The following is a 10,610-nucleotide window of genomic DNA, read 5'->3' as shown; positions in this document are numbered from 1 at the left end:
ATACATCACAATGAAATCTGAAAACAAAAATTAGATAACTGTACCACAAAGGACCAATGTTTCACTGTCAAATAGAAAGATGCATTGTATGGTGCTTCAGAGGGTCTGTCCAGGGTCTAGTCTTTTTTCAGCATTTCTCTTAACAATCCAGATGATAGATAGAAGAAAACATTGCTGACAACAATAGGGATTGCAAGTATGTTGGAGGACTGGTGAAAGATTCAAACAGGTTTTAACAAACTGAAGAAACAGTGCTTGCTCAAGATAAGATAAAAATAAGTTAGTAATCTGTTACTAACTAAAAGGAGTGGGGGGTGACACCTGGGGGCTATTTCTGATCTCTGAATCACAATAATAACACTGCATAATGATTTTAGATATTTAAGGAAATGCACACACAGGAGATGTTCAACAGAAGATCTACAAGAACTATCTGAGGCAGGAAACCTAAGGCAGAAAAGAGAAACAACAAGAAGGAAAGATTATGTTCTCCATACCAGTGATGGACAGAACAAGTAATAATGGGCTCAAATACCAACCAGAAAGATCCAGCATAGATTTTAGGAAAATCACTCAATTGAAACTAATAATGAAATATTGGAATAGATTGTCAAGGGTAGCTATGAGTTTTCCATCACTGATGATCTACAAAATAGAACTGACAATCTGATTCTCCTGGGACACAAGGATGGCTTCTCTAAGTCTCTTTCAAGGGAGATTTCCAAAACAATAAATGGCTATCACTTTTCTTAAGGATATTCTATCAGATACCTAAATTTCCTTTGTATAAACACAATTTGTTGTACAACAGACACTGATACAAAATTTCTTGCTCTAAATTAATTTATGGATGTGGTCGTACCAAATATGAGAAAACACTGGTGGCATCTTTGACAGCAAAAGTAGGGGGGCAAAAAAATTACCTTAAAAAATAAACAAACCAAGAGACACATTTTAGTTTTGATCTTTTTGCAGAATTACATTTACCCCCCCATCCATTTTTCCCTTACCAATAATATGTTTTCTAGTAAGGGTCTGGTTCTAACTGCTAAGTATGAATCTCCAACATAATTCAAAGTTTCCAACCATAAAATAGGATCATTATTAGACTTTACCCGAGAATCTTCCCCGATGATGACCTGTTGCTATAGAAGTCAACCTCCAGAGCAAAGCTGGAAGGAAGAAGTATTATATCATTAATCACATCACTAGTACAACCCTAATAAGCTGAGGTTCATAACCTCTGGATGCTGATAGAATCAGAGAAAACTGCTCTGACCAATGTTTTAATCAACTACAATGTTTGCTGGAGGCCATGGTAGTGTAGCTTATAAATATATAGATGCTTTATTCACTTTACAAGTGAAAACACAAAATAAGAACTGAACAGACTCAATAGAAAAAACACTAACTTCAACCCTTGGAATGTTTCAAAGCCAAAGGAATTTGGAGTCAGTGATGAGCTACTACAGCAAAGCTTCCTTCATTAAAATTGTTGTGAAATAATGTCCAAGAATCAGGATGATACAATACCATTCCTTGTTAAGCTTCAAAACTTCTGTCACAGAAAATTTGTGATATATATCCAATTAAATTTGTGGTGTATACCCTATATATATATATATACACACACATATATACATGGAAGTTCAGTACACCATTCTGCATTGTGGCACCCATGCTGAGTACATCACAAGCAAGTGATACCACAGCAGTTCAAAATAATGCAAGATAATAATAGAAAGGAAGATGGAAAATGAATTACAGAGAAGACATGACAGGTGAAGTCTCCAGACAGAGATTCTCAAAACAATTACACTCAATTATTCACCCACCACCAAAAGCATCTGCTGAAGAGCAAAAGAATCCTAAGGTAAATAATTGCTATTGCTTCTAATGTATCAGACTAGAACATGTCCTGTCACAAGCACACACTTATTCTCATACTGGTTTTCCTTCCCCCTTCTGAAAACCATGTGATTAGACACCAAGTGTTTTGCCTTATGTTTTGCTGATAACAACTGAATTTTCTCAGGTAATTCTCTATTTTGACTTAAGAAACAGGACAACTGGATTTTTTTTCCCATAGCCTGTCATGTATAAAACTATTATTATTATAAAATCTCTTGTCAAAGGCAAAACTATATAATCTCTTATCAAAGCCACAATTATGAAATTGCTTATTCAACTTACTTAAATAAAGAAGTGGTTATGACATACTTTTGGTCACAAAATGCTTTTCATTCACAGTAATTGTCGGCTTCAGTTAATGTTAGGTATTATTGACAACCCTAAAACATATTCAGATACAGTTTCACTGTAGGGAGGGTATCAGGAGGATGGAGCCAGGTGTGGTGTCAAGCCACAGGACAAGAGGCAACAAGAAGAAACTCGTGTACAGGAAGTTTCACCTGAATAGAATGAAGACATTCTTTACTCTGGGTACCTGAACACTGGAAGAGATTGCCCAGAGAGGTTGTGGAGCTCCTCACTCATTGGAAAAATTCAAGAACCATCTATGCCATGAGCTCTAGGATGACCCTGCTTGAGCAGGGAGGCTGGACAGATGAGCCACTCTGGTCCCTTCCAATGTCACCCACTCCATGATTCACTCCACCAAATCACCAAACAACTTAAAAAACAAAACCAAACCAAAACACAACCAACCAAACCAAAAACCTCATCCAACAGACTGTCTTCATACTGCAAATTATCCTTAGACAGCAATCTGGAAACCAGTATTGATAGAGAGGTGTTAGGAATAACATAGATATGTGATTATAGAGTGGCTTATAAGCAGTTAATAAATAATCTGGAAACTATTTCTCCTAGTCATTTTTCAGAGTAAAATTGACAAATAATTGCTACCAGAATGGTAATGAAATAATTATATACATCAGAGAAAGTCCAGCTCTTTCCCATAGTTATATAAAGCTGGCACAATTGAAAATGAAAAAACAAACAAACTATTGAGCTAAAGTTTAAACCTAAAACCACAAAAAACAAGAGGAACAAGTCTACAAAAGGTGCTGTATGATGTTCTTTTGATGAAGAGGTGTAGTCCACAACTTCCAGTAATTCCAAAAATGTAGTTATACAGCTTTTACACATTAACTTTTTTTATTATGTATGCTTGTTGACAGAATTCAAGATTTTGATTTAAATCCCTATCTCCTATTTGAATCTATTTTTTTACTTTAATGCTGTTAATTGAAATTGCTAACACTGCACTTAATTGAGGTCTCCTCTGAGCTTCCCTTTGAGACCAAGGAATGGGTTTCTTTAAGTTCAGTTAGTTTACTGGATTCTGATGACGGGACAGAAGTAGCCTCAGCTCCCCACTCATCATATGTCTGGTGAAAAACAGAGCCATGAGGGAAAGCTATTATTTATCTACACTAGCGTAACAGGAAAGAAGCTAGCATCCAAATTTCCCCATATTTCCTCCTGGCTGCATTTAGGGTCAGAAGGAAGAAGTAAACTAAAGATGTCAAGTGATGTAGCTCTAACTCCCAAGCACTCAAGGAGAATTTTATCAGGCTGAATATGCTCTCTCCAGGTCTCACAGCAATATTAAACTAATCTAACAGCAGAAGGACTCTAACTATTCAACCTATTTTGTATGCAGTGTATGCTCTCTTAATTGTTTCCAATTACTTGCCTTCTTTTCCTGGAAACAGGTCGTGCTTGTCAGTGCTTGGCACCTATTAGCAGTGGCCTCAGCCACTGGAAACACAGTGGCTACATTTCCTGCATCCATCTGTGGATGCAAGACTTGTTTGCATGAAACCACGCTCAACTTGCTCAAAATTTGTAGTTTCACTCTACCCAATGAAGGAACCTGGCTCATTTTTCCAAAAAAATAAAGAATTACCTTCTCTCATTTTCCAAGAGCCTGATGGAGCTTTTCTCAAAAAGAGGTGGCTCTTTTGAGTTTGCTGATCTGGTCTTTTATGTCTAGCCAGACTGGACAGTATATTCTTTTTTGTAAAAAACTTTTTTTTTTTTTTTATAAGTAACTAACTAATCTTACTTACTTACACATTCATCATTCTTCTAAAACAGTCATTTTAATCTGCATGTTAAAACTTACCTGTGGAGTAAGCCAAGTAACTTAAACCAACAAAACATCCAAAGAATATGGTTCAGTGATCAAACTACTGTCTGTAGCTTTACTCAACATCAGACATGATTAGGAGATGCGATATTGTACTTATGTTTATATTATTTATATCATATTTATGTGTAGTTACAATTTCTTTCCCTTTCCTACCTGGATGCATTTGAATGAACTTTCGAGTGCATTGTGCTTCTCTGGTTAGTAGAGAAAGTTTGTTTATTCAGTTTAGAAAATAATCTGAGTGATGCCTGAAAGTATTAGAGAGACCTGGGATATAAAAAAGTTTCCTCATTTTGTTCATTTTCTCTTGGATAAAATCAGTCATATTCCATGCAATGTCTGCTCGGGACTTCTAAACAAGCACTTACTTTCATGTAATGGCTATGATTCACTTAAGCTTGTTCTTTTAAATAACACAACTTGTTTTTCCAATAAAAAGATGCTTACATGACTTTAACAACAGATGATGGGTTTATAGAATCACAGAATTATTAAGGTTGGAAGAAGACCTTTAGGATCTTCAGTCCTTCTTAGGTAAGTTCAGTCTCACAGGCCTGTAATTCTCCAGATCTTCTGTCTTTTTGTAGATGGGGGTCACATTTGCTGCCTTCCAGGCATTTGAGACCTCCCCAGTTAGCCAGGGCTGATGATAAGTGATGGTCTAACTGGCTCAGTGAGCACTTCTGCACCTCCCTCAGTACCCTTGGCTGGATCCCATCCAGCCCCATAGTCTCTTGAGTAGCAAACTGATGTAGCAGGTCACTGACCATTCCCCCTACATCATGGGGGCTTCATTCTATTCCCCAAGTGTCCTCTGATGAGCACTTCAGATACCTATATTCATATGAAAAGCAAAATGTACTGCCTGCTAGCTAGGAGATCTGAATGTAGTAACAAAGAACTGTGAATGGAAACCACTGCCTTGCTTTCCTGTTTAACTGATGCTTCAATTAAACAAGTCATCTTGGTAACAAGATTGATTTATGGTGATTTAGAACAGAAGTTAATTTTTTTTCATTAATCACAAAATATTTATAATAATAATAGTAATAGTAGTAGTAGTAAGAATAATAATACTGCCTCACCAGTATTCCTGGTTTAACATACCTCAGTTGAGTAAGTACTCACTACGCAGAAGCCATACAAAATGTCACCTGTAAACCACAAGACCTTTAGTTTCTCCTGCACTGTCAGACATGCCAGGTAGCTTTCACATACTTAGATTGCAAGGACAGAGTAGTACAGCTCCCCATAGAGAAGCACAGTGGTCAGAGTAGTAATGAACTGCAACTGCTTTCATTGTAACTTTGATGGCCAAGACAGGAGAGGTTGGGAAGGAAAAGAGAATAAGTCTCTATTATCTATCTGAAGACAGTCTTAGCTTCAGTCTTCACTGAACAAGGAAATGTTATTTTGGTTTGCTTTGCCCAGAACAGCACTTCAATATATTATTACACTTTCAATAAAGAAACCAAATGAAGCCTCCTCAGACTACTAGCAGCCAGGGAAATCATTCCCATCTCCTACAGTTTCTAATGTAAATTCAGTCTCCACTCATTTACTACTGAGAATTACCTACCAGCAAACAAACAAGCTCTGAACCAACCCTGAGTGCTCTCTAAGAGGTGGGGGCTCTGTGCCTCTCAGGAAAGCAGCATGTGCCAACATGCCACATGATGTGATCTTCTACCAATGTTATTCTTTCACCATCTCTGGCAGATAAAATAGCTTCACTTTTAACATTAGCAGGAACCACTTCCTGACACAAAGGCAAAACCCAACTGGCCAGCTGATTCCAAACAAACAGCAGTTCCCATTCCATCCCTATCAAGAAGGAGCTGTCACCTCATAGAGGAGTGAGCTGGAATATTGGATGAGAAAGTCCTCCTCAACCTGACACCACACCTCGTCCACACTGGTTCCATCTTTACCATGTAACAGATCACACATACTAACTTTGAGAGGAGCGAAACTTGAAGAAAATGAACAGAATATTAAGAACTTATTCCAGTGAGTTTCTGTTTATAATCTTTTATTAAAATGCATGGCTTCTTGCTCATCTGGCCCAGTTTACAATTAAAATCTCTACAGTCATCCTTGGACTGCCACACCTTCTAGGTGGCTCCAGATTCTCCTCAGAATTTTGTCTGTACTCTTTACACTCCACCTCGAACATGTGATTATTTACATCTGCAGCAAGATCTCAGAAAGGCTGTTAACTTACACATTTTAGTTTCATACTTCATCTTAGATATTAATTATTTCTTTGAGCACAGTGGTCTTAATTTACCTGTGCTGGCAGTTTAAGTGGGGTAAAGCTTTATTTCCAACATATGGCCAAAAGATGGTAACATATTCTGTCTCTCCTCTGTGAATTGTTTTTTTGTGTGGTTTTTTTTTTTTTTTATTTTAATTCTTTAGTATATACAGGAATTGTTTAGTACATAAAATTACAGCTATTCCTCACTGCATGAGAACTTGTGAAGCTGCACAACAATACTGTTACCATAGAAAAACTGCCCAGACAATCTCCTAATCCTGAAGTAAAGTCATGTGGGAAAAAAAAAAAATAAAGAATATGAAAACCAATGGTAACATTATTTATCCAATTAAAGAAAGAAAGTTTTATGGCCACCCCAAGCAAAAAGGTTTCACTGATACATGCATGTTTTACCATGCAGCCTGGATTCCACATCAAATCACGAGTTAAAGATGCATCTTCTCTTCAATATAAAACCACTATCTACAGCAAAGTACTCCCTACTATTTCTCCTGGTCACAATTACAGACTATTTTGTGCTATTTCAAAGAAACAGTAAAACCAATTGTAGCCCTGAGACCTGGAAATTATGCAAGGAGAAATCCTAACAAATCAAACCCTTGACATCAGGAATGCATAAAAAAGACATAAGTCCTTATATAAAATTTGTATTTTTAAAATGGAAAAAATGTTGAAAAATATAAGCCAGATTTTTTATTTTTACATACTAGTATGGTACAAATCGACCTCTGCTGCTTTAACAGATCTGGTTTTGAGGTTTTGAACACTAAATTTTATATCTTGCAGAAAACCTGGAGGAAAAATAGTCAAAATTCTTCCTTTCATTTACTATAATTTTTTAGTTCAGCACATACTGTGGAAAAAATATGAGAATGATGATATGGAACAGAACTTTCCCACATGCTCTTTTTGCAAAGTAGAGACAATATTGATATGTCAAAAAAAAAAAAAAAAAAAACCAAAAAACTAAGCAGCCCTTTTTAAGTTGAAAACTTCCCTATGCATTGTCTCATAAACAAATTCACAACTGATACACAAACCTTTCCTAACAGATCACCAGCTGTTGGCTTGGTATATCCCAGTTTGGCCTGGATGATTTGGATTTCAATTTCTTTGCTAAGCATTGCACAAACATTTATACATGCCATTAGAATTTCAGGCATGCCAGATACTTCCTCAGCCATCACTGAACAACTCATGAAAGAAGCTAACATGTCCCACGTTAAATGTATTTCCATCCCTAGTGGGATGAAACAGACTGGGAAATGGCATTCCCTACTATAGACTTGGCTCTGCCTCCCACAGCAACATTGAGAGCTGGAGAAGAATCAGCTAGAAAGGGAACAAACTGATACTGCAAATGCAGGGCAGAGAGTAACCAGCAAGGAATGGGGTAGAAGAGGGACTGCAGAGCTCAACAGTGAGCTGAGCTTTGCCCCCCAGTCCTGAGGTGCTGGTTACTGACAGCTCCTGCTGTGAGGCAAGGACAGCAGAACAAAGAACTAATTGAAAAGAGGACCAAGATCCCTAACATGTCAGCATAGGACCAAAAGCCTGTGTTGCTCTGCTCCCTGCTGGAAGGCCAATGGCTGTACTTTGGGTAACACTGGTCTCCCTCCTCTTCACGGCAATGGCCTCGCCTCAACTCCCTTCTGTTAACAGAGGATATGCAGCAAGTCAGGCAAGCATCTGCCCCAGGCTCACTGTTGATGTTGCCTCAACACCAGTGCCTAGAGCCAAGCCCCGGCTCAAGGCCACAGGGAAGCACTGGAGTTCAGATTTCAGCATGAAAGGATGACACCAAAAGGATGATACGGATTATATCCTGCAAACTTTTACAGTTGGAACTGGCAGAGGGAGCCTAACATGATCTAGCATGAATCCTTCATTCCAGCTAGGGTATAATTACATGGCTCTGCTTGACAATGTGACATAGCAGGGGCAATGAAATATCCATTTCACAATGAGGCCAGAATGACATGGCTACTATGGATGGTTAGGCTACTTAATTTATGTCTCAGAACTCACTTGAATTCATTAAGTATTGTCTACTACATTCAACCTTGCTACAGATAGCTGCTTATAAATTTTATAAGAAATAAACAGTTTAGGCATGGGCAATTTATTTCTTCCTGCAACCAGACTATCTTTTGTGAAACTGCACATTACGGACAAATACTTACAATATCTAATTTATAGAAAGCATGAAAACCAAAGACTTCAAACTGTTTCAGAATGGTAGACAGAAGCAAATACATTAGAGGAAAAATAAAAACAAACAAACAAAAAGAAAACACTTAAGGTATGGAAGAAGGTGCCTCAAACAGTGAAGATTAATGTTTTACAAGAAAGCCACTTATCACTTTCTGTGCTTTCTGTATTTGAAAAATAATTAACCATGGGGTAGCATTTTTAAAGAAGAAAACAAGGCAAACATTTCCTGAATTCTTACAAGGAAAGAATGTAAATATGTGAAGAGTTGACTGGAATGAAATAGAATCCCTCAACTATGAGTGCATTGTTTCCTGTCCTTTAAAAACAGACTAACCCAGTGTGCACTTCATTAGTATTCTAATTGTCAAGTAGTGCTCAGTGGTTGTCTCAGGCTGTCTGATTAAAAATTAAACAAAATTAATTTTTTTCCATTACCAGTGCATTGAAGGTATGGGGTTTTTTTTTGTTTTTTTTTTTAAATTAAACTCCCTTCCCAACACTTAGGAACACATGCTAACATAGTGGAACAGTAATTCACTGTACTTTGCAAGAGGAGACCATGAAAACTACTTAATTTTGAATTTCAGTGCAGAGGTGGTATTCTTATAATGCACTGCTGCTGCTCTGTTTGGTTCAGCTGATCTTTGTGGTCTCCAAGGGTGAAAGAAAAACTGATGGGACTATGGCTATAGAACATGGCATACAGCTCCATAACCTTGCAACTAGCTGTGTGCCCATAAGACAGCTTGTTTTAATCTGTAAATGGACACTGTGCTTTTTTAAGGACATTCTTGTGGATGTGATTTTGGCTCCTGAGCAGACTGAGGCATTTGTAAGTAAGATCTGGACACTGGCAAAGTAGTCTCTTCCAATTATACATTTATCTAACAAAAAACGGTACCAACAGCTGTTCCTCTTAATCATGAGGGCATTACTAAATATAAACAGAAAACAGTATTTCAATAACGCTAAAAAGGATGCCCTAAAAAGTTAATTTCTGGACAGATCCTTAAGACCCTGGCAAAGATTTTCAGGCACATCCACAGACATCTCTTCAATTTACTCAAATAACATAAAACATCTTGTGCCTTTGTTTCTTATAATTACAATAGGGACCCTTCTTTCTCTTTTTTAAAATTAGATACTATTTAAACAAGATTAATTGAGTTAAGTGTACAGACACTGTAGTTGTAGAGGATAAAACTGATTCTATGTTCAGAATACCAAGATTAACAGGACCCAGAGTGTTCCCAAGACACAAGAAAAATATACAGTTATTATTTTAAGCTTCAGCCAACTAGAATAACATGCCAATCAGTTTGATCAAGAACAAGACAGGAGTAATGTCAGACTTAAGTTTTTGAAACTTAGACTATGACTCATTGTTTCATTCATGTTAAGCATGCTGTCAGTGACATTAACTACAGCATTTATAAAACTATTTTAAAAGACCAGGAAAAGTAATGAACTTGCTAAAAAGCTGTATTGAACACACTAAGGTTGCATTAACAAAAACCAAAACCTTCAGAAGTACTGAGTGAACCTAGCAAGACAGATTTTCCTTTGTAATCAGGTTCTCTCATGCTGGGAACAACATACAAAGGCAAATACAGATAACGTGATCAAGTCAGTTCTTTTCTTATTTTGGAATATTCGTGGTTTAAAACTTTTATTGGCCAGAAAACAGATCTTAAGAATTGCAGAATTCTTCTTAATACAACCCAATTTATGATTTCCTTCATAAATTTTTGAGGGTTGTCAGGTATTGCTATGATATTCAACTTTCGTGATGTATGGCTTCTTCAGTGTCTTAAGCACATGCTGGTATGCAGAGGCAGACACTAGGGCTGGACACAATTTTTCGGTAAGGCTCAGCTGAATTATTCTTTCCCTGTGGAAATGGTAGTCTCACTTTTAAGATTATGCATAAATATTAAGGACAAAGACTAGGAAATTAAATTAAATCCCAAATTTGTTCCCTTGCAATAGGGCCAT

Source organism: Lonchura striata, chromosome 3 (assembly GCF_050655825.1).
Source record: "Lonchura striata isolate lonStrDom1 chromosome 3, ASM5065582v1, whole genome shotgun sequence".
NCBI lineage: Eukaryota > Metazoa > Chordata > Aves > Passeriformes > Estrildidae > Lonchura > Lonchura striata.
This window is presented reverse-complemented; position numbering follows the sequence as displayed.